The sequence below is a fragment of the Sturnira hondurensis genome, unplaced genomic scaffold, assembly GCF_014824575.4.
Source record: "Sturnira hondurensis isolate 20B ecotype Veracruz unplaced genomic scaffold, ASM1482457v3 Scaffold0005279, whole genome shotgun sequence".
Taxonomy (NCBI): Eukaryota; Metazoa; Chordata; class Mammalia; order Chiroptera; family Phyllostomidae; genus Sturnira; species Sturnira hondurensis.
In genome coordinates this window covers 12,206,385-12,228,966 of record NW_028077910.1, presented here as the reverse complement: position 1 = coordinate 12,228,966, position 22,582 = coordinate 12,206,385, and positions in this window count along the sequence as shown.

Genomic DNA, 22,582 nt, shown 5'->3' with positions numbered 1-22,582 from the left:
ATTTCTATTTAGATATCATTAGCTGATTTTGAATGGTATAATATGTATGAAGTGAGCATTTCCCATGAAAAGATGGTTGTGAAATAAAATAAAAAATTTCATCCAAAAGGGTGGGTTGGGGCAGGGAAAGTTGTGGCGGGCAAATGGAACAATTGTATTTCAACATTAATAAAAAATATCAAAAACAAAAATAAAACTGTGCCCAAGAAAAAGCTCATGGACACGGATAACAGGGTGGTGATTGTAAGGGGAAGGAAGGTGGGTAGAGGTAAAGAGATTATAAGGAGGGGTAACACAATAATTGCAATAAAGGTAAAATGAAAAATAAATACAGTGATTTTCAAAAAATTAATAACTAAAATGGCATTCAAGTTTTGAATATATATGGCAATGTAACAGATTGTTTATAACAAAGAGTGAAATCTTATTTCCTTATCAACCAATGGGATATTGTTAAAGCAACAGTTAAGGGAAAGTGCATTTATTATGGAAAAGAGCAAACAAAACTATCAATATATTAACTTAGAATAAGAAACCTGAAAGCTAGTGAAAATAGGAAACATTTATCTGATTGGCCCAAATGGCTATTTAGGTACCTGAAAAAAGAATATTTTAAAATATTTATTATATAATGAATTTCTATATATAGGTCAGTCTAATTTTGTACTCTCCATTCTATTCATGTTCCTGGACCACACTAATTAGAGAACCTTTGTATTATGCTGTATCATCTGGTAAGACTATTTACTTCCTTTGTGTTTTTTCCTGTAGTGGATCCCTTGTTATTCTTCAATGATTATTTCTCCATGTGACCTTTGGTATGTACTCAGCCAGGATTACTTTTAAGTAAAAAACTGGTTGCAGCTATGTATGTTTTATAGAAAAAAAGGCAAAAATCTACATATAGTGTTAAATTTTTCTTTATTTTTCACTTATCTTTATATTTTATATAAGGAAATATACACATATACACACATATATATCATTCACACACATATCATTTATATTATTTATACATGTATATAAAATGTTTTTATAGATATTTTTATGAAATTTTAGTTATCAAACTAATTTTTGTCTGTTAAATTATTTTAAATCTTTGGTTTAAATTTATGGTAAAGAATTTTAAAAATTGCACTTTTCATACAAAGGGTTTATTCTCAAAAAATGATTTCCGTGAAATTTAATTTTGTTAACAAGGGACATAATCTATGATCGAGGGAATAAAAGCTACAATTNTCTATAAATAGATATACAGATATATCTATAGATATATACAGATATATCTATCTGTTTTTATAGATATTTTTTCAAATGTTTTTCTTTATTTTTCACTTATCTTTATATTTTATATAAAGAAATATACACATATACACACATATATATCATTCACACACATATCATTTATATTATTTATACATGTATATAAAGAGTTTTTATAGATATTTTTATGAAATTTTAGTTATCAAACAAATTTTTGTCTGTTAAATTATTTTAAATCTTTGGTTTAAATTTATGGTAAAGAATTTTAAAAATTGCACTTTTCATACAAAGGGTTTATTCTCAAAAAATGATTTCCGTGAAATTTAATTTTGTTAACAAGGGACATAATCTATGATCGAGGGAATAAAAGCTACAATTTTTAATAGGCAAAGAAAACAACCATTGCAAAACCTGAGTTTGTAACTTACATTTAAAATCACCCTACGTGCTGTTACTTTTTATGCCTGCTATCCAGACAGGTGTTTTTCACTTATTGAGTAGGCTGAATGCTAATTCCACTGGTCAGTTATTTAGCTTCTATAACATAAGTTGATTAAAAGGTTATTGCTTGTCATGGTTTAAGTACCATCTTCTTCAATATGCATAATCTAAATACCCTTCTTTATCACTGAGAAAAACACATATATATTCATAAACCTTAAATTGAGATATTTCATTTCTTTTTCCATAGTCCTCATAATACCCTAAAATAGTATATAATTTAGTTGTTTCCTTTTTTCCCTTGTTTAATTTCTTACTTTTTGTATATTTTTAATGTTTATGTTATTATAGCCCCAAATTTTCCCTTTTTAACTTCCCCTCAGCTCACCACTACCTCCTATTCGCATAGTCAATCCTCACACTGTTGTTCATGTCTATGTGTCATGCATATAGGTGCTTTGTCTAATCCCTTCACCTTCTTTCAATTGGTCTCCACCTCTTCCCTCCCCTCTTAACAACAGCCAGTCTGTTCCATGTTTCTGTGCCTCTAATTCTATTTTGTTTGTTTGTTTGTTCATTTGTTTTATTCATTAGATTCCAGTTATAAGTGAGATCATATGATATTTGTCTTTCACTAACTGGCTTATTTCACTTAGTGTAATAGACTCCAAGTCCATCCATGCTGTCACAGAAGGTAAGAAATCTTTCTTTTTTCCTACTGTGTAGTATTCTACCATGTAAATGTACCACAGCTATTTTTTTATCCACTCATCTACTGATGGGCACTTAGTCTGCTTCCAAGTCTTGGCTATTGTAAGCAACACTGCTAGAACATAGGAGCGCACATATTGTTTCAGGTGTTTCAAGATTTTTTGGCTATATTCCCAGAAGTGGACTTACTGGGTTGAAAGGCAGTTTCATTATTAATTTTGTGAGGAAACTCCACACTGATTTCTAGAGTGGTTGCATCAGTCTACATTCCCACCAACAGTGCACTAGACAAAAAAGACCCCAGATAGCTTCATCAGTCTTGAGAAAGAGTGAAGTTGGAGGGATAACAATAACAGATATCAAACTATACTGTAAGGTAACTGTAATCAAAACAGTCTGGTACTGGCATAAGAACAGACACACAAATCAATGGAACAGAGTAGAGGGACCAGAAACAAACCCATGCCTTTATGGTGATTAATATTTGATAAGGAGGTAAAAGCAGATAATGGAGTAGAGATAGTCTCTATAATTTGGTTATTTCTGATATTTGTGGTTTTTAATTTGACTCATTCCTTGAATAAAGTTGCCATGAAATCATGTTATGTGCTTATTTATTTCATTCATTTTGCTTGTTTACATGTGTCCCAAGAAATTTGCTGTCTCTGATTTTAAATATTTTTATATGAGTAGGAAATTTATTAAACTAGATTATAAAGGAATCAAAGAGTCTATGCAATTTACATATAGTCTTAAGAAAGTTTATTCAACTTTAAGGTTCCTACAATTTTTCCTTGGTATATATGATGGGAAAACATCTATATCCACCTTTTTATGAACCTTTTCCTTTTAAAGTTAAGATTTATTTTTATTAGAGCACACTAACTTTTTGTTTTCAAAGAAATAGAAGCCATATAATGATTCATCTTGACATCCATATTTTTAAGGCAAATATTTTGTTGTTCCTGAAACTAGTTACAATGTTCAAATTTCATAATTTACTTTGAGCTCTGATAAATTTTAGTATCTGATATTAATTTCAAATTGAGTTACATTAGGTATGTGTGCATGTGTGAATGTCCTTATTTAGGGCTATATGTTTAAGGTATATATTAATATCATAATAAGATTATTTTATATTATAAACAGGAATTTAATCATAGAACATTAATTTAACTTACACTTATTTATCAAAAAGTTAAATGAGTCCATTTAACTTTTAAGAGGCTTAATGAGGTAGTAATTTGGTATTTTCCAAAATGGACAATACTCATTGATATAGCAAGTGAGTTATAAAAATTACTTAAATCCTATCAAAATTATGGTAAAGATGACAGAATACATAATAGGTTCTGAGAGCAGACTAAAAGAGGAAAAAAATTTAGATAGGTGAGAAGAAAATGGCAGCGATAAAGAGAGACTAATAGAAGAGTAGAACAAGAGCCCAGGGTGAGAGCTTCATTTTTGTTTATTTGAGCAAATGTTTCAAGTACTTGTAATAAGTTCAGAAATGAGATGGCTTGAGAATCTGTCTTTGAAATTTAAACAGAGCTTGGATTTAAATATATATCTAAGCTCTCTACCTAAAAGAAAATGCTTAATAAGTTAAGCATGGAACCATTTTAAATGGAGATACATAAACTATTTAGCATAACTTTTAAAGGAAATTGTAAGAAAATCTATCTCCTGACACATTTTTTTTCTTTGAATTTCAGTGATACTGGTGGGTTTTCTATCACTCTAATATATCTGATTCTTGAAACTTCTGGGACTTTGTGTAGCTACTCCTTTGCCTAAAGTATTTTTTCCCAGTTCTGCTTATATTCTATCACTTATCTCTCAGTTCACATGCCAGTTTTTCCAAAAGACCTTCATGAGCATTCCAAGTAGCTAATGCAGTACCGCTCAAACCCCACCAGGCACTTTCAGTATGCTATACATTTTATTTGCCATGTAAATTATGTAACTAGTTAGATAACCATTTAAATATATGAATTTATGTTATTTGCTTATTTTCTGTCTTCTCAATGGTTTTCCTTGTCCCAAATAAAAAGGAAAGTTTCACAATAGTTAAAAGATTATTTTTCTCCCTGCCTTTTTCACCACAATATTTCTAATTCCCATCACAATACCTGGAGTTCAATACATTGTTCTTGATTCAGTGAATTATTCTGACCAGTCTACTAATTCTGGTCTCAGGAATAGCAACCTGCCAAAATAGTTTAGGCATGTTTTGTGGATGTGGTCAATGTTAATATCTCCACTGAAGAATGACAAACTTGTATTTTTCTTTTTAAAAACATGTTAAATTAAGTGACTTAAATAATACAGAAGCTGTCTGAATTATTTATGTATGTTGAGGTTTCAGCTTATTATTTGTGAAAATAAAAATATGAAAGTAATTACTAGTTAATTACCAATGAAAATATATATGTTAATATAAAGTTTATTGTGCTCAGTTTTTAACAATGTTATAAACAAGAGTTATGGTATAGAATTGCATAATAAAGAGGATAAGTAGAAAAAGTCATTCAAGTCAAATCAATTTAAGAATTACTAAGGAATGTTGTTGTATTGTTAGTCTGCATACCAACAACTATTTACTGTTCCTAAAATAACACATTTTAAGGAAATTTACATTTATATAAAATATATATGTATGCATATATAATGTGTTTATGAATATATATGTATAATATATACACAGTGAGGCAAAAGTACGTTTATAGTTGTTTATATATAAAATAATACAAAATTACTAAATAATAATATAAGAATAAACTGTTTTGTGTACTCATGCCTGTAAACATACTTTTGCCCCACTCTATATACGTATACAGTGTGCGTGTGTGCGTGTGTGTGTGTGTGTACACATATTCTTATTCTCCTGGTAAATTTTCTTATTATTCACCTGAGAAGCTTTTCTAAGCTAGTTAGCTTTGGCCCCGGGGGACATTTAGCGATATCTGGAGCCATTTTTGCTTTTCACAGCTGAGGACTGCTTCTGACATCTTGTCAGAATAGAGAGCAAAGATGCTGCTAACCCTGCTATAATGAATGCACAAGATAGTTTCCCCTAACAAATATTTTTGGCCCAAATAGTCAATGGAACTGTTCTGGACTGGGTGTTGGGCCCTCTCAAAATTCACATGTGGAATCCTTCCCCCCCTCCTACTTCAGTAGGTGGAATTATGAGGCGAAGCCTTTGGGAGAGATTTAGGATTAAATGGAGGCATGGGAGCAGGGCCCTCATGAGTAGGATCATGGCCCCTAAGAGAGACATGAGAAACCTTGCTGCTCTCTGCTCTCTACCATGTGAGAGTAGAGTAAGTTAACTTTTTGCAACCCAGAACAGAGGTCTCACCAGATGTCAATCATGCTAGCATCCGGATCTAGAACCTCCACTTTCTATAACTGTGTAAAATAAAATTCTGTTGTTTAATAACCACCCAGTCTATGGTATTTTGTTGGAGGAGACAGAACAAGCTAAAACAGTAATAAGGTTGAGAAACTCTAATTTAGAGGTGGTCTTTTAAATAGTTTAATATTTTACCTCCTTTGCAACACACAACTCTGAGATTAAAGCATACCAGTTCTCCAATGGGGGAGAAAAAGGTAGTTCAATTTTCACTAAAAAAGATAGTTCAGCTGCTTCACAGTTTGTTTTAGTTGGAGATGTTCAACACAATTGTGTATTCTTATAATCACGACCTTCATAGTGGCAAGCAAACAATTTCCTTAGTATCGATGTGATGCAACTAAGTTCATAGCCTACCTTTGGATTACTTTACAATGCTCTATTTGAACCATTTTTTAAAAATTTTATTCATATTCTAGATTTAATATACACTGTATTTAGACACGTGTTTCAGAATTTTCAGGCTTAATTTGTTCATGTGATATGAGTAGTAACATACTTTAGAACTAATACTTAAGTGTTCTGCAAAGGTTTTTTAATTTTAATTTTTTATTGTTGTTCAAGTACAGTTGTCTCCACTTTATCCCCACCATGCAAAGGTTTTTTTGAAAATTCTTTGCATAATGGTGTTTGCCATTGGTTATTATAAACACATATTTGACTGCACTGTTCTGCTCATTGTGTTCCTGGCAGATACTCTGGGTGATGGAATGAATGTAACATTACCTACCATAGCAGCCAAATGCAAATTGAGATGTTTTATGAGGGCAAACACAAACCAAAATTAACCACACACACACACACATACAGAAAAAAATCAGCCCTGGCAGGTGTAGCTCAGTGGATTGAGCGCGGGCCTGTGAACCACATGTTCGCGGTTCGATTCCCAGTCAGGGCACATGCCTGGGTTGCAGGCCAGTTCCCAGCAGGGGACTCATGAGAGGCAACCATACATTGATATTTCTTTCCTTTTCTCCTTCCCTTCCCCTCTAAGAATAAATAAAATCTTTAAAAAAAGAAAAAATCATTATCTTGTGTCTCTTCTCTGCAATGAATATTTATAGTATGTGACATTCCAAAAGGAACTAAATAAATAAAAGGACAACTACAAACCTTGACTGTATGTGCCATTAATGTAGCTCTGGAAATAATTAATGTAAAGCTACAAACTTAAAAAAAAATTAAAATGATGTTACCATTTCTCAAAATAAGTGCAAATAATTAAGCATGATTCCAAAACATACCAAGGCAGTGAGTGTATTTGAAGAATATCTGGGTGTGATAAATAAAACATACACTTAAGTATGAAATTCTGTGGGGGAGTCTCCACCTGCAGACCTCTCCTGGCTGCTGCAGATGAGAATGAGTCTACCAAGACGTGATGAAAGGGATGAAAGGCTAACCAATCTCTCTGAGGATAAAGTCCTTGAGCCTGTTTCTCAGTGGTCTTTTATTAGGTTTAGTTTGCAGAAGAATACTGCTTTATATAAATAAAGCTCTTCAATCATTGTGAGGCAGTAATGATCAAGGAATAGATAACATTCAAAGAACTATGAGGTTGGATAGACAGAGTGACACCAAAAGGTTATAAAACTTTGGGAAACAAACTCATTTTATGCTGGGAGGGCATTTAAATTGAGGACATTCTTAGTAAAGCAGGTTTCACAGGATTTTATGCATTCTGTCTTAGGCTTGATCATCTTCAGGGAACCACCTTTTCCAGTACAGGGCCCAACCACCTCCAGCATTATTTCAGGCTTAAGTCATGCAGGGGGAATAAGGCAGCCAACAGATTAGGAGACTTCTTACTGATAGAATGAGGACTCAGGCTATGATAAAGCCAAGTGGTGAAGGTACATCACCCTTTTCCTGTAGTACCCTAAGTCCTTCCCTGCTGGTTCTCTCTCAACTGTGCCTGTCTTAGGTTGTTTCTCCCTTGAGAAATCTTACCTGTCATTGGGCAACCAGTCATCAGCCTGGGCCAAGCAGGGGGATATGAGAAAAGGGGTAATATTTTGTCTCCTTAGGGACTTGTATCTCTAAGCCCTTTTCACTCAGCCTTAGCCATGGGGGTGTCACAGCGTTTGAAACCAGGCAGGGTGGTTTCCCACAAATTCCTGACATTGGGTAGCTAACCAAGTAAAATCCAAAATAAAAATCTTTGCAAATACTTATATAATAAATGTGTGGGCAATGCAAAACAGAAAACATCTATATCCACCTTTTTATGAGCCTTTTCCTTTTAAAGTTAAGATTTATTTTTATTAGAGCACACTAACCTTTTGTTTTCAAAGAAAAAGAAGCCATATAATGATTCATCTTGACATCCATATTTTTAAGGCAAATATTTTGTTGTTCCTGAAACTAGTTACAATGTTCAAATTTCATAATTTACTTTGAGTTCTGATAAATTTTAGTATCTGATATTAATTTCAAATTGAGTTACATTAGGTATGTGTGCATGTGTGAATGTCCTTATTTAGGGCTATATGTTTAAGGTATATATTAATATCATAATAAGATTATTTTATATTATAAACAGGAATTTAATCATAGAACATTAATTTAACTTACACTTATTTATGAAAATTATTACTCAAGACATCAAGTTCAATAGAAATGATCAAGTCTTCAGCTAAAGAATTTTCATCAGCTACTATTGTCTTTTAAAATAATCAATATATTAAATTAAATTTTATGTAATTGATGTGCATTTGTACATGTGTAGTTTTTTAGATTTCCCATTAACTTTTGCTAAAGAAAAGTAAGAAAATATTTTTATAAAGCAAATAGTAAATTAGTAATATAATCATCACAATAATTGTGTATTTTGTGAAGTACACACACTAAAACTCAAATTGTTGGACTTGAGCTCTAGATTGCATTCACAACATTGTTCCATTACCTAGTTTCTTCTGTTCAGTCTTGTATCTAATTTCATCATCTTTACACTATTCCCCTCATTTCACATACCCCAATATATGCAAATGTTTATCATTTTACTTTCATGATGTCTGAAATGTACCCTTGTCTTTCCTTTTCCATTAACCTGCACTTGTTTGTACCTCAAAACATAACTAACAAGTAGGAATCGATAGTGAGGTTTCCTGTGTTCCATTTTGTGAAAGAGTGGGTTTATCTAAAGGATGAGGCTATTTTTGGAAGAAATAGTAAATTAGTACTTGCTTGTTTTATTATTCCTCCTCCCCACCACAAGAAGATGTTAGCAACTTCTCAAAAACAAAAACAAAAACCCACTTAGAACACTATAAATTCTGTGATGATAAGGTATGGTAACTATTAATGACATGAGAAAATTTCAGTAAATAACTGTAAAGAGACAAAATAAACTGAGGGTGGCTAAACAAACACACAAGCTAGAGTCTCTGTTGTAGGAGAGTCCCTTGTTTTTTTAATTACTTTACATTCAATATTATTTTGTATTAGTTTTTGTATGTAGCATATTGATTAGATAATCGTATCCTTTACAAAGTGGTCCCCTGATATTTTAATACTCACCAGGCACCATGAATAGTTATTAAAACTTTATTGACTACGTGCTATACTTTACATCCCTATGACTATTTTGTAATTACCAATTTGTAGTTCTTAATCTCTTCACATTTTTCGCCAACCCCACCCAACTTCCCTCTTCATTGGCACCATCAGTCTGTTCTCTGTATCTGCAAGTCTGTTTCTATGTTGTTTGTTGACATATTTTGTTTTTTAAATCCCACAAAGAAGTAAAATTATATGGTATTGTGATGTGAGGTAGTACCAACTGAGGCGCTGACTCAGGATATAACTGTTGATATAATATAAATGTAGATTACTGAGCTACAAAGACTATTGAGTGTTTAGTTTAAGTAGGCTTGTTACTTGTGTGGATTATTTTTAAGATTCTAACTCTGAACCTCGGAACTTTTTGAGGAAGTCAAACCTTTCCTATTAAGCATTAGCGACTCCCCAAATTGGGAATATCCTAATAAGGTCTCTTCCCTGCAAGGCAACAAGTACCCCTCAAGCACTGCCCTCCCTCTTATGAATGCCAGATAGATAAGTACAGTTCAATTCCAGGATAATCTAGATGGATACATGACCTTTCTGAGAACCCATGAGGTTATCACAAAACTGAGTAGATCTAGCAACAGTTCATTTTACAATAAAAACTGCTGCATATAGAATTGAGCCATAGCAAGACTAGAAGGCATAGTGAATTGCATGAACACGTGTCTTAAATTTCCATGTTGCTCAGCATATTTGCATCCCTCCCTTACCTTGCACCATGGGTATATTAAGGGAATGTAAAAAATTCAACCTCAGTTTATGGATAGACTGGTTCTGTATGTAAATCATACCAGAAATAAATGGAGGCCTCATTGCAGCCATATTCAGTGGTAATTTCAAATAACAGTGGGAGAGTGAAAATCTTTGCAGCAGATAGAACTTCTACTGTGCTATTGTTCCTCTGCTTTGTGGAAAAGGAGATGTAGCCAGAAATGAGAATGCATATGGAATTATGGACAGTGGTGAATGGCCCGAAAGGACTGAAATATCAGATGAAAGGAGATCTAGGGTAGAGGTATGTGGATGGACAAATAAACATAAATGGGCACCAGTTGTGGACATTCTCGTGTCAGGTATGAATGCCTGCCAAAGAACACTTACCTTGAAAGAAGCAATGGATAACCAAGTAGGCAAAATGAGTCAGCCAATTGATTGACATTAAATAGCTTTGTTGTTGGTTATACCACATCCGGCATTAGTGATATAGACTACGTATATGCCCAACACAACAGACTGCCACAATCTAACTTCTGCCTTATGAGAATGTTCAGTCTCTCAGAAAAAAATACCAGTTTCAAAGGACCTATAAGGCACTTTTCCTTTAGAGGACAAACCATCCTTTTGATGTTCAGCTAACTGTGTTAGGACTCCTCCATTCTGGAAGGCATGACAAAGCATTCTCGTTGGAATTGACATTTATTTGGGGTTTGGGATTTTTTTTTTGGTAGATGCAGAGCCCCAGCCAGCACCACTATCTATGGACTTACAAAATACCTGGTACACAGGCATACCGTTTCATCCAATAAACATTTAGCGAGGAACATTTTCCCACAGAAGGAGGTGCAAGACCCTCCAACTGGCACATACATGCAATAGAAAATAATTACTATAGTTATTTCTTGAGGAAGGAAGCCCAATAAAATTCACATTACCATTACACACATCTTAAGCTTTCCCAATAGACTCATGGAAATTCAGAATTACAGTGAAAGTGGCCTCAACGTAATAATTGTAGTAAAACTTTATGTTCTCTATAGAAGATTAAAAATAGAGTCTAATGGTGCAGTCACATGTTTTCTAAACACAGGTCATGACTTAAACTTTATTAAATATTATATTAAAATACCTGATAGATGAGCAGAGTCAAATGCATTGAAGCCTATATTATAAAAATAAATATAATTTGTCACTTGAATCATTAAATATATTTTCAACTTGGAAGAAAAGGAAGCCCCAAATATTGGCTATCAGATAAACTTATTTCCACTCTCAATTATCACAGCTAATACTGGTTCCCAAATGATATGGCACAGGAAATGGGAAGGTAAATGTAGATACACGATAAATTAACTACAAAATGTAAAATTTCAGATACAAGTATGGTTTGAGGAACTTTAGAGAAATTATGTTTATCCCAAATATATAAATAACATAATCATTAAAATGCTACTTTAAGTCTCACCATTTCTTGTTTTAGTTCAATGTTCCCTGTATGCATACTATGTGCATATTATATTTAAATAGAAGATTTTTGGAGATGAATTAAAGGTAAATGTTCTGCTTCTAAAAACAGTTTAGTTTCTAGGAACAATCCCATATATGTATATATTGTTGAGAAAAGTAAATATCTTGTCTACAAAAATCCTCTTTCTAGAAATACAGAAAAGCAAAAGACAATTGTATACTTAAGTAAGTATTGACAGATTATGTACAGATTAAGTAAAACAAGAGTGGTAGAGAGATGGAAAGAATTTTTTGCAATTTCTACAGAAAAGTAAAACATAAATAAAATTTCTCTCATTTCCTTGACAAACAAAATTTCTCTCATTTCCTTGACAAAAAACATTCACTATGTGATTGCTTCCAATACACCTCCTGGGGTCCTTCTAAATTTATTTTAGAGATTTGTGTTTGCTGTTTCAGAAATCAGAAGGCCATGGACCTTACATTCTAAAAATCAAAAGGTCTTGTTCCCTCAAGAGGACATCTTAATAGGAAAGAGTGGGGAACAAATGCTGCTGTATTGTTTATTAAACAAGGAACTTTTAATTGCCACACACTTCATATAATCTAACACAGGTCCATCTGCCTGCATCTTTGAAAACCAATATTCAAGAGACAGACACTGGTGTAAAGCAAAGTGGTTTATTTTCAGGTGTGGTAACCTGAGAAGGTAGGAGACTCTGTATCAAAGCCTGCCTTAACATCTCAGTGCAGGCAGAGGTTTTTTATAAGTAGGGAGAAGGGAAGCAGAACAAATAGATCAAGGGGAGGAGCTTGAAAGTTCTCTATGTGCAGATGAGCACAGTCCATTGTGATAAGGCAAGTGATGAGCTGGTATGTGTCATCCTGGGTCAGTCATCCTGGCTTCTTGTTGTTCTGGCTCCACATCATCCTGGTTTAATAGTTGAAAGTCAGCAAATGGTCTGGAGCTGGGATGCCTGAAGTTAGTTCCTAAGATTCTTATAGAAACATGCTGCTTCTCTACAAGCTACATATTAGTCAGAGTCAGCATTTACAGAAACCACGTCAAATGAATGGTGGGGTGGATTGCAATTCCCCACTGTTACAATTCCCTACTGCTAATATTTCTTCCATTTCCATGAAAGTTAGAGGGTTGTAGTCAAAATATTTAAGTAAGCTAGAAAAATTCAGGATTCACTTTAGTTCATAGATGAAAAATAAAATTTAAAATATAAACTGAGCTAGAGTTTAAATTCCATAGTTGTATATAATACATTTTTATTGAAACACATTTTCTCCTAAAATTGCCCTACTTTTTATCAAAGAGCCAAATCCTTGACGATTAATTTACTATATCAAAGCCTGTTTCAATTTGGCTCAATTATTTGCATAAACACACAGGGATAGCAATTGATCATATAGGCTTTCTTTAATATGGTTTTCTAGAACCTCATAAGGATTTTTCAGATTGAATTTTAATTAGTTTCTCAGGACAAAGAAGCCAAGCCACACAGTTGCCATCAGGCTTTTCCTGCAATACCTACATATTTGGTTGAATTTCTCAAGTTCTCGAGGTACCCCAAATACCTTATGATTCTTTCCTCACCATCTCCCAGAAAAATAACTTTCATTTCTTACAAGGCCAGAAATACTTCCACAAACCATATAAATAATTAAGGAGCTAGGCCATTTTTCCAAGGGGCTTTTATCAACTCTAAAATCAATCTTTATTTCTTAAAGTTTTTAGCTGACATCCAGAATCTGTGCATTCCTATTTCAAATAGGACATTCCAATCAGAGTCTTGGTTAATAAAAACATTACTGGAAACTGCCATTATGTGTCCTGTTATGAACCTATCATATTCTTAATGAATTCATGAAAATAAACATCACCATAAAAATACTCAGGAGATTTTAAATTCTGGGAGGATCAAGTAGGGAGAAAATATAAATGCTTTAATATGGCTACAGTTTACCAAATTGCTCTAAGTGAATAAAAATTTTTAATTAATTTGTTTAATTGTTGTTCAAGTACAGTTTTCTGTCTTTTACTCCCATCCCAGCCCACCCCCCAGTGCTACCCACCTTCCTCCCATTTCCACTTCCCTTATTTGTTGTCCATGTGTCCATTATACTAGTTCCTGTAAACCCTTCCCCTTTCCCCCTGAAATTCCCTCCCCTCTCCACTCTGGTCCTTGTCAGCCTATTTTCTATTTCAGTGTCTTTGGTTATGTTTTGCTTGCTTGTTCGTTTTGTTGTTTAGATTCCTGTTAAAGGTGAGATCATATGGTATTTTTCTTTCACCGCCTGGCTTATTTCACTCAGCATAATGCTTTCCAGTTCCATCCATGCTGTTGCAAAGGGTAGGAGCTCCTTTCTTTCTGCTGCATAGAATTCCATTCTATGTAAGTGTACCATAGTTTTTGGATCCATTCATTTACTGATGGGCACCTAGGTTTCTTCCAACTCTTGGCTATTGTAAATTCTGCTGCTGTAAGCATTGGGGTGCATAGGTTCTTTTGGATTGGTGTTTCAGGGTTCTTAGGATATAATCCTAGCAGTGAAATTGCTGGGTCAAAAGGCAGATCCATTTTTAGTTTTCTTAGAAAATTCCATACTGTTTTCCATAATGGTTGTACCAGTCTGCAATCCCATCAACAATGAACTAGGGTCCCCTTTTCCCCACAACCTCTCCAATACTTGTTGTTTGTTGCTTTGTTTATGATGGCCATTCTGACCTGTGTGAAGTGGTATCTCATTGTGGTTTTAATTTGCATCTCTCTGATAGCTAGCGATATTGATCATCTTTCCATGTGTCTCTGTATCCCCTGCATGTCCTCCTTGGAGAAATGTCTGTTTAAGTCCTTCACCCACTTTTTAATTGGGTTGCTCGTCTTCTTAAAGTGGAGTCATGTAAATTCTCTGTATATTTTGGAGATTAAACCCTTGTCTGAGGTATCATTGGCAAATATGTTTTCCCATAGAGTTGGTTGTCTTTTTATTTTAATACTGTTTTCTTTAGCCATGCAGAAGCTTTTTATTTTGAGGAGATCCCATTTGTTTATTCTTTCCTTTATGTCCCTTGCTCTAGGGGATGTATAAGTAAAAATATTGCTACGTGGAATATCTGAGATTTTCCTGCCAATGCTCTCCTCTAGGACTTTCATGGTTTCATGGCTTATATTTAAGTCTTTTATCCACCTTGAATTTATTTTGGTGTGTGGCGTAAGTTGGTGCTTGAGTTCCATTTTTTTTGTACGTAGCTATCCAGTTCCCCCAGAACCATTTGTTGAAGAGGCTATTTTCACTCCATTTTATGTTGCTGCCCCCTTTGTCAAATATTAATTGACTATAGAGACTTGGGTAGATTTTTAGGCTCTCTGTTCTGTTCCATTGGTCTATGTAGCTGTTTTTATGCCAGTACCAGGCTGTTTTGATTACAGTGGCCTTGTAATACAGTTTGGTATGAGGTGTTTGATCCCTCCTGCTTTGCTCTTCTTTCTCAAAATTGCAGCTGCTATTCACGGTCATTTATGGTTCCATATAAATTTTTGAAGTGCTTGTTCTACATCTTTGAGATATGCCATTGGTACTTTAATAGGTATTGCATTGAATCTGTAAATCGCTTTGGGTAGTATGGACATTTTGGTGATGTTACTTCTTCCAATCCATGAACACGGCATATGTTTCCATATGTTTCTGTCTTCCTTGATTTCTTTTTTTAGTGTTGTGTAGTTTTCTGCATACAGGTCTTTTACCACCTTGGTTAGGTTTATTCTTAGGGATTTTATTTTTCTTTTTGCTTTATTGAATGGGATTTTTTCTTGTTTCTGCTTTTGCTGTTTCTTTGTTGGTATACAAAAATGCCTCTAATTTCTGGATATTGACTTTGTATAAGTGAATAAACATTTTTTTAGAATCAGCAGTATTTTGAACAAAGTCATAAGAATAATAATTATTTTTAGTTCATTTAATCCCATAATTAAATTTTGTTTTTCCTGATGATTTGCAGTATTTTCATGAGTTCAATTATTCCTTAGAGTTTTATAACTTTTTTTGCAAATACATCAGAGTAAAAACAATGACTGTCTCTAAATGACAAGAAGAAATACTTAAAATGACAGAGCTGATTATAATGCAAATGATAAAGAATTTACTTTTTTGAAACAACATTTTAAGGTAGCACTCACAATTACAAATGAAAGTATATCAGAGTAAGAAACAATTAATTTGTTCCCCACTGTCAATTTTACCTGGGGTTTCTGTGAGGAAAATTACAATTAATTTTGAACAGTCAGCCTCCCGGCCTTTACATAAAATTACCATTTATCTATGAGCTGCTTTACCATCTATCTATGAGCCTTTCCATTTCTTTCTTTTTTTTTCCATTTTTCGTCTTGTGAATTCCTTCTTCAGTATATTTTCTTCCTGAATGTTCCTTTCCTTTTTCTTTTCTCACCTTTTTTTGCTTTCTAATTTTTTTTATTTTTTACTTCTTGCTTCTATGCAATCCTTCTGCAACGTGCACAAACCTGCGATTTACATAAAACCCTCTGCAATTTACAGTCTCTTTTAGTTTTTGTCTTCTTAACTTTTTTAGAAATAAGCAACTTTATGGTTTTGTTTTTTCTGATTTGAATGCCACAAAAACTAAAAACATAATTTTGATATTGTTTTCTGCTTTGTTTTATACCCAGACGCACAAATGGTCCTTTTAAAGTGTTTTGGTAATGATGGGAGAGTGTATTTTCTGTTAAGGCAATGCTTCAGCACCGCAGGCACATAAAATTGCAAGCATGAGTACCAGTGTGTTAACACAGTGAAAGATCCTCTTGACTTACTATGAAAATGGTCCCTTCTGATTAATATAAAAACATTTTATATGAAAAAATCTTACTTAATAGATTAACAGGAGTATATAAAGTTGGGTAAATATTTTTTATTAACTAAACTCATGTAGGTCATATTGTTATAGAATTCTTGATGTTTCATCATTTCATTTTGATTCTGTGTGACTCTATTTACCGTACATGTGTGTTCTTGAAAATTGTCTACTCTTTAGACTTCTTAATGTAGGAACCATAGTTTAAACTCCCTGATAATTTCAAAATGGGTAACATATCTGAATCTAGTCATGTTTACTTTGCTTCTTCCATTTTTGTCTTTTTCTGACTTCTACCATGACTTGTAATTTTGTGTTGAATATTGGATATGGCATATCAGGTAATGACTACTGAGGCAAGTTGAGTGAGATAGATATGAATCTGGCCAGGGACTGAGCCCAGTTTATGGTTGGTTATTACAGTAGGCATCAAGGGTGTCATGTCTTTTTTTCTCTTGTTGCTTTTGTGTTTCCCTAAAAACTTTCTCCTAAATGTAATTTGCACCTTGCATTTTTTGCAGCTATAATTCTCTAATTATACTGAAGCTCTCTGTTCAAGCAGTGATAACAAATTGGTGAAGGTAAGCATTCTGCCACACTCTGATTAAATCTCAGTATTTTTGTGGGTTTGTTTTCCTTGGCTATAACCTTTGACAGTGTTTTTTGCTTTTTTCTCCTAATTTATGTGAGATTGGAAGACTAGTGAGTACTTGCATTAGGTAATCAACACAAGCCAATATAGGATAAGGTTCTGGTAAAGTATTTTTCACTGGAAAGCATGCCTTTTATGAAGTTCCCATTAGATATATTTCAAAATGGTTATTACCTAGTAAGAATTATGTTAAAGCAATATAGAAATATAATACAGTATGCATATAAGCCTTTCAAAAAGAATGAAAATAATTTGGGGCTTGCAAATTATTTAAACATATTTTACATGTGGTATACATGAAGTCTTATCTCTCCATAATCATAAACTTATTTCATAGTTCTCAAAGGAGACAACTGTACTTGAACAACAATAAAAATAAAATAAGTACATGCTTTTGATTTAAAAAAACAGATAAAAATACTAAGATGTTAAATCATTACAAATTAATGACCAGGTTGGATACTGTTTTCTTAATTAATAAATTAATCATGATTTTATAAACATGAGAAACCATTCCATTGATAGTTTATTTAAAACCGCATAAAATACAATCATATATCTTACTTAATTCTGCTAACATTTACTTTTCATTGTTCATTTGATTTTCACTGGGATAATTAAGAATTTTAAAACCTATTTAAATGCCCAATGGCCTGAATATGAGAATCACAATTTACAGGGGAAAAACAATGCACTAAAATTTAATAAAGTAAGCATTACAGTAACTAAAACCATAAAAGAAGAGTGCATTCAACTACATTAAAATATATATAGGCAGCAATAAACACATTTACACATAAAAGGGATAATATTTTGAAGTCATGAAGTATAGTGTTAACATGACATTTATAGAGTGAGCACTTACAGATTAACAAAGAAAAAGATAAACATAAAGAGTGTGCGCGTAGAAAGCATATGCAAGCATTTTATAAATTCAGTAATTATGGTAAACATGTAAATATAACCATGTCCCTGGTGAGAGGCACAAAAACAACAAAAAAAGCTTTGATTTTTTCTCTTCAGATCAGAATTCTTTACAAAGTTTTCAACACTAAGTCCACATTAGCATGTTGCAAAATAAATATTTTTATGCACATATGGATACAAGTCATTACAAAATAATGGAAGAGGATATTACTATAAATTTGAACATTTAAAATGTGTATATTTTTGTTTGACCTATATACCATACTTTTGGCGATCCTCCTACTGAGTTAATAAAATAATTGCACAAAAAGGCATACGAAGAATTTACTATTACAGACTTTAGAATATTAATAAAACAAAACCCCAAATATTCTAGACATCCAATAATAAGGGCATGCTGAAATAAGGTAACATATATCCATAGTAATGTATTACTAAAAATTCATGGAAACTGAAACCATGCATTTAAAAAAACAATCTATTAATCTTTTTTTTCTATTTTGAGACTTGTGAGAATAACTTTGAAGGTTTAATTGTTTTAAACATATGTATTGTATTATTTTCTTTGTATATTCTAATTTGTGCTATTTGTTAAGGCTCGTTGAGCTGCAGAGAATCCAACTAAAAGTAAATTATGCATATGTATTTGATCATATACCATGAAGTCTAAACCTTTCTGTTTTGGTTTGCTCCAACAGTTTATTAATATTTTCATGGGACCAGACTTTTTTTAGTGACTTTATTTTCTGTTCTACTTTGTCAAGTTCATTCTGGAACTTACTCTATTTTGGTTATAGAATGTCTGCCAGTTAGGTTCAGGGTTACATTCATCATTCTTATGTCTATCTATAATGGTTTAAAATGTTTCATTCATTACCTTGAAACCAAAAAGAAACTTTTCTGGATTTTAAGCAGATTTTTAAATATATTACACTATATATGTTCTTCCTAGACTATGCCCTGGAAATGAATATGGATTCACTTTATATGATTCGTATCCCACACTGAAGCTGAATTGGCTGTCAATCTCTCTGTTGCACACGATTCCTTGAGGAAAGGATCAGCTCATCACTCCAAAAGGGTACCTTGTAACTAGCAACTGATATTAGGTTAGTAATCAATGTTACATATTACATGAGCATATAGAGAAGTATCTGAAAGCCTGCTCATCAAATGTTAGCAATAGTTATATCTACGTGCAGGTGTTCGAATAATTAAAATGAATATATACCCAATATACCCAAGTATATTACTTTATACCCAAATTAAAAAATACCTCTCTAAGGTTTTTCCTCAGCCTTATTGAGATATAATTGACATGTGAGATTATATAATTTTAAAGTTTACAATGTGATAATTTGATACATGCATATATTGTGAAATTATTAGCATAACAATATTAGTTAACACATCACCTTACACAATTATAATTTGTATGTGTGTACATGTGTGTATGAGAACATGTTAAATCTACTCTCTTTATGTTCAAATATACTACACAGTCTGGGTAATCACAGTCACCATGCTGTACACTAAATCCCCAGAGTTTACTCATTTTCTAACTGGAAGTTGATACTCTTTGACCAACATATTCCCTTCCTCCCAACCCCCGATTGTGGTAACTATCAATCTACTCTCTATTTCTCTGAGACTGATTTTTTTTTAGATTCTTCATCTAAATGAGATCATGCAGTGTTTGTCCTTTTCTGTCTGACTTATTTCACTCAACACAATGTCTTCAAACTTCATTCACATTGTCATAAATATTTCTTCCTGTTAAAGGCTGATATTCCGTTGTGCATATAAGCTAAATATTTTATTCCATTTTTCAGTTCATCAGACCCTAAGATTGTTTCCATATCTTGGCTATTGTGACTAATGCTACAATTTGTAAAAGAGTGAAGATATCTCTTGATCTAAGTTTTTAAACAGTAACTTGATTGTCAACATATTTAGCAGAAATTGAATCCAATGTGTTATATTTAGTACACTATTAATTCCTTCATGAAATTTGGTGCTGGGTAGAGTTTGCATTCAACTGTAGAAACAGGAAAGCCTAGACACTTCATTTTTCAGCCTCTCTTGCTTAGCAGTCAAACCCATACTCTATGTTTTGAATTGAAGTGTTTTGATGAAAAGCAGCATAGAGAATGGTGAATCAACCCTGGATCAGCAGAAAAATGGTGTCTGATTTCCCAAAGCAGCAACACAGTGCAGCCTGCAGGGCGCCCATTATCAGAGACGCTAGTTTGGTGGAAATGCAGTCTGTTCCCAAATGATTCTGAAGCTTAGTTTTCACCTTAGCTGTAATTTAAAGTCTCTTTTGTTCCTCTCTGTTTTCCAAGCCCAGTTCTCCAGTTTTTCCTGTGTTACAATAAGCAGCTTAGTACATAAACTGCCTTTGCATGGATTGGCAAAGGGAAAGAGTGAGGAAGAGGAAGACTGCAAAGGGGGGATACATGATGGTGGAAAGAGACTTGATTTTGACTGGTGAGCACACAGTACATCATTATACAGCTGGTATATAGCTAAGTTGTACACTTGAAGCCTGCATGGTTTTATTAACCAATGTCACCCCAATGCATTCGATTAAGAAATCTGCTTGAACCAGTGTCTATGTGCAATCAAAAACTGTGACATATAGAGAACTCATGTAATAAAGTAAAAAAAAAAAGATTTGCCTCATGAGAAAGATATTTAGACTTTACATATCATAAGGATAAGAGATTTGGGAGCATATGAGCTGGCTCCAGCATACCTTTGCTTATAATTGCAAAGATGTCTTTTATAATCTGTTCAGAATTTAGCATAAAAATTGTACCGAATTTGAGAAAGCTTCTCAGACATTTGGGCCCCTACAGAGAACATTGTCATGGCATTAATAAGGCCATGGCAAGCTTCTGGAGCATTGATACTATTGTACACTGGATAAGGCAATTCATAGAACAATTGGCTTGTGGTTAAGAAAGGACTATAAAAACACCAAACCATAGCAGTGGTGTCCCCTTATACATAACAAGTGTCACCTCATGATACTGAGTGTGGCATAATTAAGCAATAATGCCTTCAGCCTCAACTATTTAGGAAGTCTAGTAATGAACTATAGGAGATGTTCAGGTGCCTACATTTCTCAGCTTTAAACCTTGAAAAACAGAGAGCAGTCCACTGAACAAGATTTAAAAATTTTTCTGCCTGCAGCCACAGTATCTAAAAAAAGTACTTAGATAAAAGATATATAGACACCAAAGAAAACCATCCTTTGTAAACACAGAGTGCACAGTTTGAGAGTGAGAGCCAGAGATACCAAGAGATAGCATGCTAACGAAAGCATAAAGGACATTTAAAAAATTATCAAACAAATCAAATTCTACCACTAACAATCTGAAGATTCTCTTTTCACAGGTTTTCTCTGAGCAAGTTTTCACACTGAAAAACAAACAAACAAACCCAGAACTCAATGAGAAACGTTTAGAAATAAGCAAGAATTGAGTTCTGGACAAGATAGAAATGTAGGCAGAAATTCTTTGCTTCCTTGCACAACCAAGAAAAGGATAACAACCAATTAAAAACAAGACACAGCCAGGACTGCCAGAAAATAAAGCTGCATGAAAGTCCAACAACCAAGGAGTTAAAGAAACATTCATTCAAACCGGAGGAGGGTCAGAGATCAGCAGTTAGGGAGGAGAGGATGAGGCAAGGCAAGACAGTGGACTGTGTGGGCGATCCCACATTAGAGGGCAGAGAAGCTGAGAGGGGCAATGGGGGAGCAAGGCAGATCACAAAACCCAGGATTTCGGTGTGGGAAACAGAAAACTCAAAAGTCCAGAATGAAAAAAAATCTATGGGGGTTCTGGTGGCAGGAGAAACTCCCAGCTTCACAGGAAAGTTTATTGGAGAGACCCACAGGGTCCTAAAATGTACACAAACCCACCCACCTGTGAATCACCTGAAAGGGCACAGTCTGCTTGTGGGAAGGGAGGGAAGTGGTGGAAAGTGGGACGAGTGGGATGAGAGCTGAGTAAACAGCGCTGTTCCCTTCCTGACCCCCCCCTCCTCCCTCTCAGCACCACAGTGCAGCAAAGTGGGTTGCCCCACCCTGTCGAATACCCAATGCTCTGCTCCTTGTCATGTCACAGGGGCCTGAGTCAAGAAATATGACCCAAATGAAAGAACAGGTCAAAATTTCAAAAAAAGAACTAAGTAACAAAGAGATAGACAACTGTCTGATGCAGAGTTTAAAACACTAGTAATCAAGATGCTCACAGAATTGGTTAAGCTCAGTTGCAAAATGAAGGAAGAAATGAAGTTGATGCAGAATGAAATAAAGGAAAACATATAAGGAACCAACCGTGAAAGGAAGGAAAATGAGACTCAAACAATGATTTGGAACAAAAGGGAAAAATAAACATCCAATTGGAAAAGAATGAAGAAACAATAATTCAAAAAATGAAGACAGGCTTTGAATACTCTGGGACAACTTTAAACATTCCATCATCTGAATCACGGGGGTACCAGAAGGAGAAGAGGAAGAGCAAGA